The sequence below is a fragment of the Cupressus sempervirens genome, chromosome 1 (genome assembly GCF_028749045.1).
Source record: "Cupressus sempervirens isolate cs-2001-9-10 chromosome 1, ASM2874904v1, whole genome shotgun sequence".
Taxonomy (NCBI): domain Eukaryota; kingdom Viridiplantae; phylum Streptophyta; class Pinopsida; order Cupressales; family Cupressaceae; genus Cupressus; species Cupressus sempervirens.
In genome coordinates, this window is record NC_143118.1 from 287485405 (window position 1) to 287504369 (window position 18965).

An 18965-nucleotide genomic window follows, 5' to 3' on the forward strand; every position below is an offset into this window, starting at 1 on the left:
TATTTTATTTTACTCCTACCATGGTACTGGCCCTTTATTTTATTTTACTTCTATATTGGCCCTACCTTATTGAATTTTATTTTATTTTAGTCCTACCATGGTACTGGCCTTTTATTTTATTTTACTCCTATGATGGTACTGGGCCTACCTTATTGAATTTTATTTTATTTTACTCCTATCATGATACTGGCCCTTTATTTTATTTTACTCCTATACTGACCCTACCTTATTGAATTTTATTTTATTTTAGTCCTACCATGGTACGGGCCCTTTATTTTATTTTACTCCTAAGATGGTACTGGGCTGAATTTTATTTTATTTTACTCCTACCATGGTACTGGCCCTAACTTATTGAATTTTATTTTATTTTATTATTACAATGGTACTGGTCCTACTTATTGAATTTTTATTTATTTTACTCCTACAATGGTACTGGCCCTACCTTATTGAAATTAAAGTTCCCATGGAATGGAAAAGCCAAAGAGTTAAGGACACGTTTTTAGGGTTCTTATCTCCATGCCGTGCAACGATAGCTATTCTAGTTGGACTTTAGTAAAATAAAATAATAACAAAATTGCTACACTGACATTGATGAAAAGAAACAATCGTGAATATCGTGCAAACGGCTCACATTTGAATATGATGTTACTTCGCTTTGGAGGATTGTAATAATTGAATCTCCATGACCCGATGCTACTTTATGGGGGAGACTACTTTTGCGCCACTTAGCGACAGGCCGATTAAAAGTTAAAATAAATAATAATAATAAAATTGCTCCCAGTCGCGAGCATCGTGCAAAGAGGTCATATTTGAAATCAAATCTGATATTATTTTGCTGTCGACAAGTGAAATAACGGAATCTCATCTCAATGAAACGAAATTATGACAAAGTTATGTTACGAAACTTACAAAGCAGTTCATAATTTTTTTTAATGAACATGAAATAAATTACTACTTATTAATGGAAGGAAATAGCTGTAAACTGTAAGAAAGAGGTAATAGTTCATAGGTATATTAGTCCTCGCGTCACCCCTCCCCCTCCAATCGATTTTTGTTTTTTAAAGCAGAAATAAGACTAATGTTTTCGATATAATAGTTTTAAATTTATATATGGATTCCTTTTTAAAATCTTTATATGGATTCGTTTTAATTAGTACTTATGAAATATGGGTCAATGAGTTTGACTCAATAACTATACAGTGAAATCTGATAGCAATATCACAATTTGACTTACTATGGAAAAATATCTCATAATCATCAATTGATGAGCTTAAGGGGCTTTCTAATGAATGGTTCATAAGGCACAAGATTTGGTGAAGGTTTTGCAAATGGGGTTGCAAATAGAGTGGTTTTTAACCATGGAGGAAGTTTCGTAGCTAAGCATGCTCAAGTTGGAGTGTATTGGGATGGTTGACTGGTGCAGGGGCACCTTAAGCCATTTGTACTAAGTTGTCAAAATTTTACAAGGAGGTCTTAAAGTGGTCAAGAAGGTCAAAATATGAAAGAATGTCTTATAAAAGCTAAAATTGATGTAAAATGTCTATTTAAGTCTATTTTAGGGTGATTCAATTGTCCATGCAAATATTTGTCAATTTTGAAGTTAAACTTGTAAAAGTTGTAAAGCAAAATCATAAAATACATAAAATGTTGTCAAGAAAATGCATAATGATTAAAAGAATGTAAGGGGATGGTTCAAAAGGTGGTTGGGAAGTTATAAACCACCAAAACCATTATAAAAGAATTGTATTGGTCGTTCCAAATCAAGATGAGAAGAAGGAAACATTTTGGAGCAATTCTAATATAGTTATTTTGATTGGTGTATTCAAGACTACTTGTTTTGATAGGTGTTTCAATTTTTGTATTGTTTCAAGGCCTTGTATGGCCATGTAAGGTTTGGAAGACATGTATAATTTGTATACATTGATATTAGGATGAATAATATTCCTTTTGGTTTTGGTTTGGAGTGATTATGTAGAGAAATGAATAAGTTGTGAGCATTTTGGTAAAAGTGGTTGTTTGTAGATTTGAGATTCTCTAACTACAGTTAGATTGAAGCATTTGGTGCAGACACATTTGGAATAATCAAAACCTCTAAATATATTCATTGGAAATATATTTTAATACAATCTCATTTCCTTTTGGTTTGAGTCAGTTTTATGGAGATTTGTGAAAGTTATAGATAGTTTAGTGAAAACTGGTTTTTAATTAACTTCAATAGAGTTATAGGAAAGTATTTGTTCTCACTAAATGATTTATGCATTTAAAAAACTAATACCTTACAGATTATGAAACTAGAATAAAAATGGCTCATTCAAAATTGGTTTAGGATCATTTGGATTTATCTTGTGAAAGATATTGGATGCCCTAGGTAGGGTAAGAGGTTTTACTTCTAGTTTATGATAGTAAACATGAATCTTAGTAAATAGATCATAACTTGTAATTGGTTTATTAGATTAGGCTCATATTTGGATATGCTTTAGTAATACTAATTGTGAACAATTACACCAAAGGGTTTGGCAAAAAATTGTCAGGAATAAAAGTTATGAATAATATACTGGGTGAAGTATTGATTAACTTGGGTTGAAATATATTTTGTTTTGCCTCATGAGATGCCTCTAATTAATTAATCTATTTCATGTATGTTTAAGGGATCAACATGTATCCCATTGATCAGTTGATTTGTAAGATGCTCTGCATCATTGACCTCTTGGGAAGTCTTCATGCTTCACCTTTGTGAGCATCACCTAGATGCAATGAGTGCTAAGTGTTTCATTTATTCTCATGAGAGATGGATTCGTATGAATCACTACTCATGAAATGTGGGTTAATGAGTTTGAATCAAAAACTACATAATTAAATCCTGTTAACAATATCACAATTTTACTTGCTATAGAAAGATATCTCCTACTTATCAATTGATGAGCTTAAAGGGCTTTCTAATGAACGGTTCATAAGGAACAACACTTGGTGAAGGTTTTGCAAATGGGGTTGCAAGCATAGTGGGTTTTAACCCTGGAGGAAACTTCATAGTAAAGCATGCTCAAGTTGGAGTAGTATTGAGATGGGTGACCTCCCAAGAAGTCCCAATGCTTCACCTCTGTAAGCATCACCTAGATCTAATGAGTGTTAAGTGTTCCATTTATTCTCATGAGAGAATGATTCATGTGAATCACTACTTATGAAACATGGGTCAATGATTTTGACTCAAAAACTACATAGTCAAATCCTAATAACAATATCACAATTTGACTACTTGTAAAAAAAATCTTTTAGTTGTCAATTGATGAGCTTATTGGTTTTCCAATAAATGGTTCATAAGGCACAACACTTGGTGAAGGTTTTGCAAATGGGGTTGCAAATAGAGTGGGTTTTAACTATGGAGGAAACTTAGTAGTTAAGCATGCTCAAGTTGGAGTAGTAATTGGATAGATGACCTCCCAAGAATTCCCAATGCTTTACCTTCGTAAGCATCACCTAGATCCAATGAGTGCTATGTGTTTCATTTATTCTCATGAGAGATAGATTTGTGTGAATCACTACTCATGAAACATGGGTAAATGAGTTTGACTCAAAAAGTACACAGTTAAATCCTAATAGAAATATCACAATTTGACTTACTGTGGAAAGATATCTCCTACTTATCAATTGATGAGCTTAAGGGGCTTTCTAATGAAAGGTTCATAAGGAAAAAAACTTAGTGAAGGTTTTGCAAATGAGGTTGCAAGCACAATAGGTTATAACCATGGAGGAAACTTTGTAGTTAAGCATGCCCAAGATGGAGTAGTATTGGGATGGGTGACCTCCCAGGAAGTCCATGTGCTTCACCTTTGTAATAATCACCTAGATCCAATGAGTGCCAAGTGTTCTATTTATTCTCATGAGAGATGGATTCATGTGAATCACTACTTATGAAACATGGGCCAATGAGTTTTCCTCAACAACTACATCGTCAAATCCTGATACCAATATCACAACCATTCTAATTTTTTAAATCGAATTGGCCCTAGACCAATTTCCTTGGCAAAATTCATATTTCTAAGAATGAAAAAAAGAGCCATCGATAAGAATGAAATAAAAATTTGTCAGGTTGTGATTTTTGCGTGTCAAAATATTTTGCAGGTGTGTGGTAGAAATGCTTTCAAATTAAATGGGAGTGGAAAATCATTGACACTATGTGCTCATCAACATAAGATAACATATTATTTTAGTTTTTTGATTATAAGTTTTCAATCTGAAGTGAATACATTTCTATACCAATAATTTACTACTGTAGCTAGCCGCTTGTATAGTTTAAAAAAAAATAGTTTAGAATTATTATTTTTATTTCAATTATATTAGTAATTTGATTTTGTTTCAATGTGGATTTATTTATTTGTTTAATTTATTTAAAAAATACAATTTTTTAAATTGATAAAGGTTTAAACTTTTAAGATATTATTTTAATGATTTAAAACTATTTTAAAAATAGTTGATTGTATTCTATTTAAAAATAATTTACCTTAGTGTTTTTAAAAATTTCTTTAAAATTTGAAGTGTATGTATTGTATTATAATTTTAAAAAATAACTTAATAGTTAAAATCAAATTATATTAAAATATAATAATATTACTTTTCTCGTATCAAGTTAACTTATTTTACACCTATATCCAAGCCAACAAAGATTAAATCGACACACTTAAAAAATGAATCCATCTCAATTCATAAGCTGACAAATTTGATTCTATTTTTGGAAAATAAGTTGCTTGACTTTTCTCTTTCCCAAAAGTTAGGGACACTAGCTCGACTAGAACTCTTGTTTTGGGAAACTAATATTTTGAGTTGATTTTTGAATAAACAAAATTATTGAATTTCTAAAGTTTAGAGTTATTTTATTTTCAAATTAATTTTTATCATTAATTTATTGTTTTTAATTGACTACTTAAATTTTACAAATACCAATAATATAAGCTCTCAATTTTTTTGGAAACTTCCACAAAAGTTTGAAACTGGTGACATCCATGTTCTAGAGATTCTAGTGTGCATTTGCCATAATTTCCTTTGTGATGAAGGTCTACACGGGTGTGCAAACATTTAATATGGCCAGGAGGGGAGGACTTTCAAGTGATCTACCCCACTTTTTCCAATGATGACCAATATGATCACCTACATAAATTCCTAATAGAAAGGTTGTTAACTCTATGTGAAATATCTTCTTTTGTGTCATCTTTCACAGACAGATTCGAGACAACTCATAGAATTTTTTAGATCTTAATATTCATCATTTTTTTTCTCAAAAATCTTTGTTTTCAAGCTTTGTTTAGGTTACAAATTCTCATTCATCGTTAGATCTTGGTTGGAAAAAAAGTGATCTTGTAGAATGTTGTGATTTTAGAGTGTGTAAAAAATGGTGTCATCTCATGGAATGTCATGGTTGTGGAACATACCTAAAAAGGGTTTATTCAAAAGGCCTTGGAAACATTTAAACAAATTTGACTGGTTGGTTTAAAGAAAAATCTTCAACCCTTGCGAGTATACTACCAACCTATGGCAAAATGGGAGCTTCAGAAAACTGTATGGACATTCATCAAGACATAGTCAAAAGTGGTTTTATGTCAAATGTCGTAGTTGTAAGTGCTTTGGTAGATATGTATACAAAATATGGCAATAAAAAAAATCTCAATCAACTACTTGACAAAATGACTCAAAGAAATTGTAGTGCCTACCCCTAGTTTACATTTTCGAGCTACATTTATGATATGATTGCCAAACTCTTTTAGGCCAATTTATGTTTGATGATTAGTATTATTATTTTAGAGATTATCAGATGATGTTTACACTCAGTTTTTTATATGATGAGATTACTTGGTACTCTATATTTCATGCATGTATGACGATTATTCAATGGTTTCAGTTATCAATGATGATTAGTTAGATGGTTTATTATTCCATGTGCTTCTTATGGATACTTACCCCATACTGCATGTGTATGGTGTGCGTGCTGTTTTATTTATGTATGGTGTTTCTGATATGGTTAAGGAAGGGAGTCGTAGTCACCTGCTAGTCAGGATCTACATGATGCACCACTTCCTGCCATTGTCTATTTAGCTTAGAATATTGTGTTTGTACATGCGTGGATTTTATGCAGGTTGCAGGTACCGGGTATCGACTTCCCTGAATTGTCAGGATGAGCGTACCTTATCGCACTGTCTCAATGGTAAGAGAGGGGAGATAAGCTCTTAAGTCCAAATCCTAAACCCTTTAGCCAATTGTCCTAATTAATAATTAGGAAAAGTATCTAAGTTAAGTACCCTCCGAATGCATCAAATGATGTAATTTTGTGATTATAACTCTTTTTTTTGATTTGGTATGTATTTTTCTATGGTGGGTTTTCGTATGTTGCTTTATGAGTCCTTGGTGTATTTTTCTATTAATTAAGTCTAATTAAAAAGACTAATTAATGATTTAATTTAATAAAGAATTATTATGATATCTTTATATTTAATTAATTAATTAATTAATTAAATAAAAGAATTAAAGTTGGAGATTAAAGTTTAAGATATATTTAGAACATGATAATATTTATTTAATTTAATAATAATATATTTGGAGTTCATTTTTAAATAAATGCTAAATATTATTGTTATTTAAATTAATTAAATATGTTATCAATTAAGTTCTAAAATAAATTAAAAAGTTGAAAGATATTAATTTATTAAGAATTCTAGATCGCATGATCTAAACATGAGTTAAATTTAAGAATTAAATTAAAAGATTAAATTATAAAAATTAATAATGTTATTTTAATTTCTTAAAAGTACACATAAGATTTAAAGTAATAAATCAATTAAGAATAGAAGTCAAGTGAAATTTTAAATAAAGTTATTTAATAATTCAACTTAATGTGCATGAAAGTTGAATGCAAAAGAATAAGAAAAGATAATAAAAGTTAATTTGGAGTTAACTGAGTTGTGCAAAGAGTCTTCTCGGGTCAACGCACAATTAGTGCCCCGATTTAAGGAGAAATTGCTTATCACAACTTTGGGGGGTTCATTTTTGATGGAAGGGGAATTTGGACGGGAATTTTTGGGAGACAATTTTTGGAAGCGAATTTCAGAAAGCTGATACCAAGAAAGTTTTCCAGAGGAAGGTTATTGAGAAGAGCGAATTCTCATACAGTTCCTGGAGATTGCATAATAGCATCAGGATCAGGTAGGGTCTTGTGTTTTTTGATTGTCCATTAAATATGCAATTATCCTTTCCTGTCTTCTTCGTGTCTGGGGTTTGTAGATCTGAATTCTCTGTGATGAAAGTTTTAACTGTTCAATATTGTGAATTTATTAATTGTTCGTCAATAATTCTGTATCCATGAAGACTGGATGAATTATTAGAGCCCTTGTTTTCTTGATTTAGAAATTAAGATTTGATTAGGTAAGGGTTTGAGTGTAGAATTGAAAGTTCTAAATTCTTTTAAATATATATATATATATATATATATATATATATATATATATATATATATATATATATATATATATATATATATATATTGCTTGGAGGATATTGTCTTAATGAAAATTAAATATAACTAAATATAAAATAAACATTATTTATTTTATATATATAAAATTATTGTTTTAATAAAATTAAAGAAATCTATATTAAAATAAAATAAATTTATTTAGTACTTTTATTAAAATTGAAATTTGAGATTTGTTTTAAATAATATAAAAAAAAAATTTAATTAAAAAAAAAATATATTATATATTTTGGGTGGGGCGGGGCCACCACTTCCCACGCCCCACACCGTTCCCCACACTGCCGCAGCAGGTGGTACTGCTGCCTGCGGCAGCAATAACACCTGCGGCCGCAGGTGGACGGCAGGCCGGCGGGCCTTTAAAAACGCCGTAAGTATTAATACGATTTCTTTTTTTTTAAATCATTTTTTTTTTTTAGTTTATTAAATATTATTGTTAGTTAATTTAAATTTTATAAAAACTTTAAATTATATTGAAATTATATTGTTTATTAATAATTTTATAAATAAATAAATTATTAAATAAACATCATATGATTCTTTATGTATCATTAATTAATCTTATTTAGGTTTGACTTAATTAGGATTAATTAAATTGAAAATTTGTTTAATCAAATTTAATATTATAACACCGATTTTAATGGAAGCGTAGATTATTATAATCAACAAGGATTATTAATAATTTAATTATTACCTTAGATTGTTTTAGGATTTTTGACTTAAAATCAATTAAGGTTAATTAGGTGTTCCATTTGGAGTTAGGAACAGGATAAGGTTCTATCTGTTTAAAACATACGTTCAACGGGAAATGGAAATCTCACATTAACTCAATAGTATATTATCAATCAAATTGAACTATAAAACTTTCTACTTGAATATAAACACTGAAAACTGAAACCTTATTGTTAAACTCATTTGTATGTTTTCAAATCAACACCAATTGAGAGACTATGATGTTTTCTATATATTGTCTATGCTTTTAGTGTCATGGGTTTGGTTTAGCTTTGACCAGTTAGGATGTTACCAGAGGCTCGGGGTTTGTGAATGTGAGGCTAGGATGATTTGTTCTCGATCTTTTCAAACCAACCAAGGTAATGTGATAGTATGCTCTATGATGGATGTATTTACTGTTTGTTATTGCTTTCCAGTTTCCTTGTGTAAAGCTAAGGTGTATGTATTTGAGAATACCTAACTTAACCATTTTTGAGTCTCGATCAGTTATATTTGATAACCATTTCTGAGTCTCGATCAGTTATACTTGTATTACTTTCTGGTTGCTCATTAGAGAACCATTGGATTTTGTGACTTATCATTGATGCCTTCAGTTGCTGATAGAGAACTGTCGTGGTTACATGATTACTATTTGATGTTATCTATTACTCATGAAGAACTGATATAATTTTGTGGATTATCTTTTTTATGATGTTTTCAATTGCTCGTATAGGACTGAGGTGGTTTTATTATGATTCTTTGATTTATGAGTTCATGAGCTAGGGTAGGTTATCTATGTGTAGAGTTGGGAAGTGGCTTGCAATGGGGGTCAGAGCCCTAAGAGGCTGCCTTGAGAAACCCATTGTAAGTCGTTTTTAATAAGTGAAAACATTTTACACTAAATGAGAGAAAATGAACCTAACAAGATAATTGTATGTTCTCTCCCATGCCTTGAGTGCTAGTACAGGCTAGGATGGGGTAGAGAGGATGCTTGGTTACGACCTTGCATTCCATAGTATGCCTCGTCGGTATGAGAGGATACTAGTGGCCGCAGGATCAGTAGGGACCCGGGATTCCTAAGGGATTGCTCGGGTAACTTCTACATGACTTTTGCGATGACACTTTCTCGCTTGCATATTAGGTTTCCTACGTGTCTTGTGGTACCTCTGGAATTTAGATGTCGATCTTTTTAGGAACCCTTGAGTTAGCATACTTATAGGATTTCCTAGACTTAGAGAGTATTTCGATTATAGGTTTTGTTATCCTATTTGGGACTTGAGACTATCTCCTCAGTGCTGTGGGAGTGGACCATTTAGGTTCCACGCGGTCGGGTGGTAGTGCTTTTACTCTTACCATTGAGATCCGTTCCGTGGTCACCGTGGCTGGAGATTTCATGATTGGCATTTACCTTCACTATGTTCTTGGATTATTATGATGGATGGTTAGATTTTATGATAGATGTTTTATCATTATGGATGTATGGATGTATCATGTATGGTGAATAGTTTCATATATTTTTACTGTACTTTGTATCATGGATTTGAGGATGTTGTATCTTGATCTTTACATATGTATATTCTTTTAAGCCTTTCATACCCTGTGACATGTACAGTGGATGATTGAGCATTCCGAATTAATTTGCCAAGGAGCATTCAGAACAAATGTATATTATGGACATTGGAGTTTTTGATTATTCTTTCATATGTATGTGATAGTTGTTAGACTTAGAATTAATTAAATTTAAACGTGACTCAACGTCTTGGGATCTTTAAGAAATGTAACTTACAATGTATGTTTGTCGATGATTTCATGTTATTGCTTCCGCTACTATGTGTTTGATGTGTATGTCATACTTTCTTACTTTAAAAAAAAAAAATGTTTAGCAAACTTAGTGAAACTTTAGGTTAATTCTTTTGGATCCCTTGGCGGGGTGTTACATCTGGTATCAGAGCCCAAGTTTCTACATTGGGAGCTCTGGGTATATTGGAACGCCACTAGTGTTAACTAGTTGAATAAAAATGAAAACCTTAAACTAAAACTTGAAGCTAGTTGAACTGAAACAGTATATAAACTATTAGTTACCTATTTTATTCATACTTCAACACTCAAAACTTCAAAACTGAAATTATACTTAAACTAAAATTATAGGTAAACTGAAAACTGAAAATATCTTGTTTGCAAAACATGTGTCTTTTATCTATGTATTTCAGTAGTATGTTTCATGGTATTTTTAGCATCTTGTGTCTTGGATATTATTGTAGGATGGTATCTGGGACGAGATCTTCCATTAGGGGCCGTAGCCTTGGCCGTGGCAGAGGCTGTGGACGAGGCAGAGATGTTAGTGTTCATGAGTCTATCCATGAGAGCCCCATTCAGGAAGAGAATAGGGAAGAGCATGTCAGTGAGCATCAGGAAGAGAACCACGAAGAGGGACATGCCGACTCTGAGGAGGTTGATCTGAGGCAAATGATGCGAACCCTTATTGATCGCTTACCTCCTGTTCTTGAGAAGGATAGAGCACACCAGGTTGGACATGAGCATAGACGTAGATCTAGGAGTCCTCAGAGGGATCGACATAGATTCATAGTATCTTCTCAGATGAAGGATCTTCAGAGGTCCAAGATCAAGCCCTTTAATGGGCAAGGTTCTGGGTATGTAGCTGAGCAGTGGCTTATTGCCCTTGACAGGAGTTTTGCTATGCAGGACTTTGACAGTAATGTCAAAGCGAGGTTTGCCATTACCAATCTAGAGTTATTTGGAGCCACCCGGTGGACTATTGAGGAGAAGAAGTTGGGCATTGACATGGGTAGTGTCACTTGGGAGATTTTCTTGGAGAGTTTTCATGAGCGATTCCTACCAGAGGAATGGAAGCAGCATAGAGCAGATGAGTTCCATAACCTGAGACAATTCACTATGACCGTTGTAGAGTATGAGTGCAAGTTCTATGAGCTCATGCCTTTTTCGAGATTCAGTGACAACCCAGCACAGTTGGCACAACATTTCATCCGAGGCTTGAACAACCGTTTTATTGGGGGTGTTAAGTTATTTGAGCCTAAGACCCTCAAGGATGCGGTACATCGAGCTATCCTGGTAGAGCAGAGTGTCAACTTTGGGCAAGGAGGATTTGTGGGAGCGCCTACTATAGCAGGATCTAAGGGCAACCACAATTCCGGTGGAATCAAGAAGCCTCCCTTCCCTAGGAGGAATCAGTATTCTCAGCAGCATTCTCAGCAGCAGCCTCAGCAGCATAAGGGATTTTACCCTCAGGCACAGAGTGGTGGCGGTGGATCCAACTCTAGGATCAATCGCAATGCTCAACGTAATAGACAGAATCAGCAACCTTGGCCTGCACAAAGCAACCAGTCTTTTGCTAGCAGGGGTAGCCACCAACGGTCGAATGCACCACCTATAGGGAGAGGATCTGGTAGAGGCACGGGATGTTATTCGTGTGGACAGATTGGTCATATTGTAGCATACTGCCCACAGCGAGCATCTCAGTATTCAGGGCCCAGGCCAGCAGCATCTGAGCCTACAGTCGGAAATGCAGGTGGATCTCATAGAGTATTTGCAGCGGTGGATCACCGTCAGGCAGACCATCAGGGGACAGTAGTTGAGACTACAGGAGCTATCCGAGGTACACCTCTCTCTGTATTATTTGATTCAGGTGCTACAGATTCTTTCATTTCTCCATCTCTAGTTGATAAGTGTAAGCTGGAGTCAGTTAAGCAAGATCATGGTTGGCAAGTGGAACTAGCCTCAGGCGCTAAAGTTTCCACAGATTCTGTAGTTCATAAGTGTGGACTTAGCATAGGAGGGTTTGAGACTTCAGTCGATTTTCGAGTTATTCCTCTTGGCTCCTACGATGTGGTCTTGGGTATGGATTGGCTTGGCTCTCATAGAGCTAGTATTGACTGCAGAAAGAAGACCATTATGTGTCAGGATGACCAAGGGAAGGATGTTGAGATTGTGGAGATACCGAGGCCTATATCCCTACGGATGATCTCTGCTATGCAACTAAAGCGAAGCTTTTGTAAGGGATGTCAGGTATTTGCCATTACGGTAAATGAGCTTGATGAGGAAGAATCTACGAGGAAGACCCTAGATCACCCTATTTTGCAGGAGTATGCTGATGTCTTTCCGAGTGAGATTCCAGGCATGCCTCCGAAGAGAGACATTGATTTTAGCATCGAGCTCACTCCAGGAGCAGAACCTATCTCTAGAGCTCCTTATTGTATGACCACTCAAGAGCTAAGTGAGTTGCGTTTGCAGTTAGAGGAACTTTTGGCCAAGGGTAGTATTCAACCTAGTGTATCACCATGGGGAGCTCCAGTGCTCTTTGTGAAGAAGAAGGATGGTTCTTTGCGCCTTTGCATTGATTACAGACAGCTGAATAAGGTGACAATAAAGAACAGGTATCCTTTACCAAGGATTGATGATTTATTTGATCAGATCAAGGGGGCTACAGTGTTCTCTAAGATTGATCTTAAGTCAGGATACCATCAACTTCGCATCAAGGAGGCTGATATTCATAAGACTGCCTTCCGAACTCGTTACGGGCATTATGAGTTCACAGTGGTACCCTTTGGGCTGACGAACGCTCCATCAGTTTTTATGTGCTTAATGAATGGGGTGTTCCCTTCCTATCTTGATAGATTTGTTCTTGTGTTCCTCGATGATATTCTGATATATTCTAGGTCCCAAAAGGAACATGAGGAACATTTGAGTTTAGTTTTGCAGTGCTTGAGAGATAATCAACTATATGCCAATGCGGCAAAGTGTGATTTCTTTCAATCAGAGATACAGTATTTGGGACACATTATTTCAGGCGAAGGTATCTCTGTAGACCCTGCGAAGATCCAGGCAATAGTAGATTGGCCTGCACCCACTACTGTGTCGGAGATTCGTAGTTTCATGGGTCTAGCTGGGTATTATCGCAGATTTGTTCAAAACTTCTCCAGAATAGCACACCCTATTACCTCCCTTCAAAGGAAAGGAAAGAAGTTTCTTTGGACAGAAAAGTGTGTAGAAGCATTTCAGAAACTCAAAGAGCTTCTGACCAGTGCACCGATCTTAGCAGTACTTGATCCAGAAGGTGAGTTCATGGTGTGTACAGATGCTTCCCTTGAGGATATTGGAGCAGTTCTAATGCAGAATGGTCGAGTGATTGCATATGAGTCACGCAAACTCAAGGATCATGAGTTGAATTATCCTACACATGACCTTGAGTTAGCAGCAGTAGTTCATGCCTTAGTGAGATGGAGACATTTCTTGTTGGGACACAGATTTGAACTACATAGCGATCATCGTAGTCTTCAGTACATATTCACGCAGCCTAATCTGAATGCTAGGCAAAGGCGTTGGATGGAGTTTTTGTGCGAGTATGACTTTGAGGTAAAGTATATCCAAGGGAAGGAGAATGTTGTAGCTGATGCTTTGAGTCGCAGGAAACATGTGATATCATCTATGACTCTTAGTGTCGATTTGAGGTGTCAAATACTTCAGGAACTCCCCACCGATTCATGGTATCTAGAGGTGTGCAGTGAGATCAATTCAGGGAGACCCTTGGAGGGTAAGTTTTCAGGCTATGTCCTAGAGTCAGATGGCCTTTTGAGACATTCAGGAAGGATCTATGTGCCGCTACTGGATGAGCTTCGCATATTGATCCTATCAGAGGCCCATCGTGCACCTTACTCGGCACATCCAGGTGTCAAGAAGATGCATGTAGATTTGCGACGTTTATTCTATTGGTCCAGGATGAAGCGCGACATTGCTAATTTTGTGGCTAGATGTCTTGAGTATCAGAGAGTCAAGGCAGAACACCAGCATCCGGCAGGACTTTTGCAACTGAATCTCATTCCTTCATGGAAGTGGGACATCATCTCTATGGATTTCATAGTAGGATTACCTATGACTCTTCGTCGTCATGATGCTATCATGGTCACCGTTGATCGGTTGACCAAGGTGGCACATTTTGCACCAATCAGGTCTTCCTACACTGCAGCTTCAGTAGCTAATGTCTTCATGCGTGACATTGTGAGACTACATGGTATTCCCCGAAAGATCATTTCGGATAGGGATCATGTTTTCACTTCCGCATTTTGGACATCACTACAGCATGATCTTGGAGCGCAGTTGAACTTCAGTTCAACATATCACCCAGAGACAGATGGGCAGACAGAGAGAGTGAATCAGGTTCTCGAAGATATGTTGAGGATGTACGTGATGGATAGGCAAACTCATTGGGAGGACTATCTCTACCTAGTAGAATTTGCTTACAACAACGGGTATCACAGTTCTATTGGCATGGCACCTTTCCAAGCCTTATATGGACGCCCTTGTCGTACACCTTTGAGTTGGGATAGCCTTGAGGATCGCATCCTGTTGGGCCCAGAGATGCTTCGTGACATGGAGCAACAGGTGGTGCGTATCCGAGAGCACTTGACAACGGCACAGGATAGGCAGAAGAAGTATGTTGATGCACATAGGTCAGATAAGCAGTTTGCTGTGGGAGAGAAGGTTTTCTTGAGAGTGCGTCTGCGGAAGAGTCCGATCCGTTATGGAAAGGGCTCGAAGCTAGCACCTCGCTTTGTGGGACCATTCGATATTCTTGAGAGGATTGGTCCAGTTGCCTATCATCTTGCTTTATCGCCCAGCCTTGCTCGCATTCACGATGTTTTTCATGTTTCAGTACTTAGACAGTATATTCCTGATGTCGTACATGTTCGTAAGGGCCCTTTATTTTATTTTACTCCTATGCTGGCCCTACCTTATTGAATTTTATTTTATTTTAGTCCTACCATAGTACTGGCCCTTTATTTTATTTTACTCCTATGATGGTACTGGCCCTACCTTATTGAATTTTATTTTATTTTACTCCTATCATGATACTGGCCCTTTATTTTATTTTACTCCATACTGACCCTACCTTATTGAATCTTATTTTATTTTAGTCCGACCATGGTACTGGCCCTTTATTTTATTTTACTCCTACAATGGTACTGGCCCTATCTTATTGAATTTTATTTTATTTTACTCCTACCATGGTACTGGCCCTTTATTTTATTTTACTCCTATGATGGTACTAGCCCTACCTTATTAAATTTTATTTTATTTTACTCCTACCATGGTACTGGCCCTTTATTTTATTTTACTTCTATACTGGCCCTACCTTATTGAATTTTATTTTATTTTAGTCCTACCATGGTACTGGCCTTTTATTTTATTTTACTCCTATGATGGTACTGGGCCTACCTTATTGAATTTTATTTTATTTTACTCCTATCATGATACTGGCCCTTTATTTTATTTTACTCCTATACTGACCCTACCTTATTGAATTTTATTTTATTTTAGTCCTACCATGGTACTGGCCCTTTATTTTATTTTACTCCTAAGATGGTACTGGGCTGAATTTTATTTTATTTTACTCCTACCATGGTACTGGCCCTAACTTATTGAATTTTATTTTATTTTATTATTACAATGGTACTGGTCCTACTTATTGAATTTTTATTTATTTTACTCCTACAATGGTACTGGCCCTACCTTATTGAAATTAAAGTTCCCATGGAATGGAAAAGCCAAAGAGTTAAGGACACGTTTTTAGGGTTCTTATCTCCATGCCGTGCAACGATAGCTATTCTAGTTGGACTTTAGTAAAATAAAATAATAACAAAATTGCTACACTGACATTGATGAAAAGAAACAATCGTGAATATCGTGCAAACGGCTCACATTTGAATATGATGTTACTTCGCTTTGGAGGATTGTAATAATTGAATCTCCATGACCCGATGCTACTTTATGGGGGAGACTACTTTTGCGCCACTTAGCGACAGGCCGATTAAAAGTTAAAATAAATAATAATAATAAAATTGCTCCCAGTCGCGAGCATCGTGCAAAGAGGTCATATTTGAAATCAAATCTGATATTATTTTGCTGTCGACAAGTGAAATAACGGAATCTCATCTCAATGAAACGAAATTATGACAAAGTTATGTTACGAAACTTACAAAGCAGTTCATAATTTTTTTTAATGAACATGAAATAAATTACTACTTATTAATGGAAGGAAATAGCTGTAAACTGTAAGAAAGAGGTAATAGTTCATAGGTATATTAGTCCTCGCGTCACCCCTCCCCCTCCAATCGATTTTTGTTTTTTAAAGCAGAAATAAGACTAATGTTTTCGATATAATAGTTTTAAATTTATATATGGATTCCTTTTTAAAATCTTTATATGGATTCGTTTTAATTAGTACTTATGAAATATGGGTCAATGAGTTTGACTCAATAACTATACAGTGAAATCTGATAGCAATATCACAATTTGACTTACTATGGAAAAATATCTCATAATCATCAATTGATGAGCTTAAGGGGCTTTCTAATGAATGGTTCATAAGGCACAAGATTTGGTGAAGGTTTTGCAAATGGGGTTGCAAATAGAGTGGTTTTTAACCATGGAGGAAGTTTCGTAGCTAAGCATGCTCAAGTTGGAGTGTATTGGGATGGTTGACTGGTGCAGGGGCACCTTAAGCCATTTGTACTAAGTTGTCAAAATTTTACAAGGAGGTCTTAAAGTGGTCAAGAAGGTCAAAATATGAAAGAATGTCTTATAAAAGCTAAAATTGATGTAAAATGTCTATTTAAGTCTATTTTAGGGTGATTCAATTGTCCATGCAAATATTTGTCAATTTTGAAGTTAAACTTGTAAAAGTTGTAAAGCAAAATCATAAAATACATAAAATGTTGTCAAGAAAATGCATAATGATTAAAAGAATGTAAGGGGATGGTTCAAAAGGTGGTTGGGAAGTTATAAACCACCAAAACCATTATAAAAGAATTGTATTGGTCGTTCCAAATCAAGATGAGAAGAAGGAAACATTTTGGAGCAATTCTAATATAGTTATTTTGATTGGTGTATTCAAGACTACTTGTTTTGATAGGTGTTTCAATTTTTGTATTGTTTCAAGGCCTTGTATGGCCATGTAAGGTTTGGAAGACATGTATAATTTGTATACATTGATATTAGGATGAATAATATTCCTTTTGGTTTTGGTTTGGAGTGATTATGTAGAGAAATGAATAAGTTGTGAGCATTTTGGTAAAAGTGGTTGTTTGTAGATTTGAGATTCTCTAACTACAGTTAGATTGAAGCATTTGGTGCAGACACATTTGGAATAATCAAAACCTCTAAATATATTCATTGGAAATATATTTTAATACAATCTCATTTCCTTTTGGTTTGAGTCAGTTTTATGGAGATTTGTGAAAGTTATAGATAGTTTAGTGAAAACTGGTTTTTAATTAACTTCAATAGAGTTATAGGAAAGTATTTGTTCTCACTAAATGATTTATGCATTTAAAAAACTAATACCTTACAGATTATGAAACTAGAATAAAAATGGCTCATTCAAAATTGGTTTAGGATCATTTGGATTTATCTTGTGAAAGATATTGGATGCCCTAGGTAGGGTAAGAGGTTTTACTTCTAGTTTATGATAGTAAACATGAATCTTAGTAAATAGATCATAACTTGTAATTGGTTTATTAGATTAGGCTCATATTTGGATATGCTTTAGTAATACTAATTGTGAACAATTACACCAAAGGGTTTGGCAAAAAATTGTCAGGAATAAAAGTTATGAATAATATACTGGGTGAAGTATTGATTAACTTGGGTTGAAATATATTTTGTTTTGCCTCATGAGATGCCTCTAATTAATTAATCTATTTCATGTATGTTTAAGGGATCAACATGTATCCCATTGATCAGTTGATTTGTAAGATGCTCTGCATCATTGACCTCTTGGGAAGTCTTCATGCTTCACCTTTGTGAGCATCACCTAGATGCAATGAGTGCTAAGTGTTTCATTTATTCTCATGAGAGATGGATTCGTATGAATCACTACTCATGAAATGTGGGTTAATGAGTTTGAATCAAAAACTACATAATTAAATCCTGTTAACAATATCACAATTTTACTTGCTATAGAAAGATATCTCCTACTTATCAATTGATGAGCTTAAAGGGCTTTCTAATGAACGGTTCATAAGGAACAACACTTGGTGAAGGTTTTGCAAATGGGGTTGCAAGCATAGTGGGTTTTAACCCTGGAGGAAACTTCATAGTAAAGCATGCTCAAGTTGGAGTAGTATTGAGATGGGTGACCTCCCAAGAAGTCCCAATGCTTCACCTCTGTAAGCATCACCTAGATCTAATGAGTGTTAAGTGTTCCATTTATTCTCATGAGAGAATGATTCATGTGAATCACTACTTATGAAACATGGGTCAATGATTTTGACTCAAAAACTACATAGTCAAATCCTAATAACAATATCACAATTTGACTACTTGTAAAAAAAATCTTTTAGTTGTCAATTGATGAGCTTATTGGTTTTCCAATAAATGGTTCATAAGGCACAACACTTGGTGAAGGTTTTGCAAATGGGGTTGCAAATAGAGTGGGTTTTAACTATGGAGGAAACTTAGTAGTTAAGCATGCTCAAGTTGGAGTAGTAATTGGATAGATGACCTCCCAAGAATTCCCAATGCTTTACCTTCGTAAGCATCACCTAGATCCAAAGAGTGCTATGTGTTTCATTTATTCTCATGAGAGATAGATTTGTGTGAATCACTACTCATGAAACATGGGTAAATGAGTTTGACTCAAAAAGTACACAGTTAAATCCTAATAGAAATATCACAATTTGACTTACTGTGGAAAGATATCTCCTAC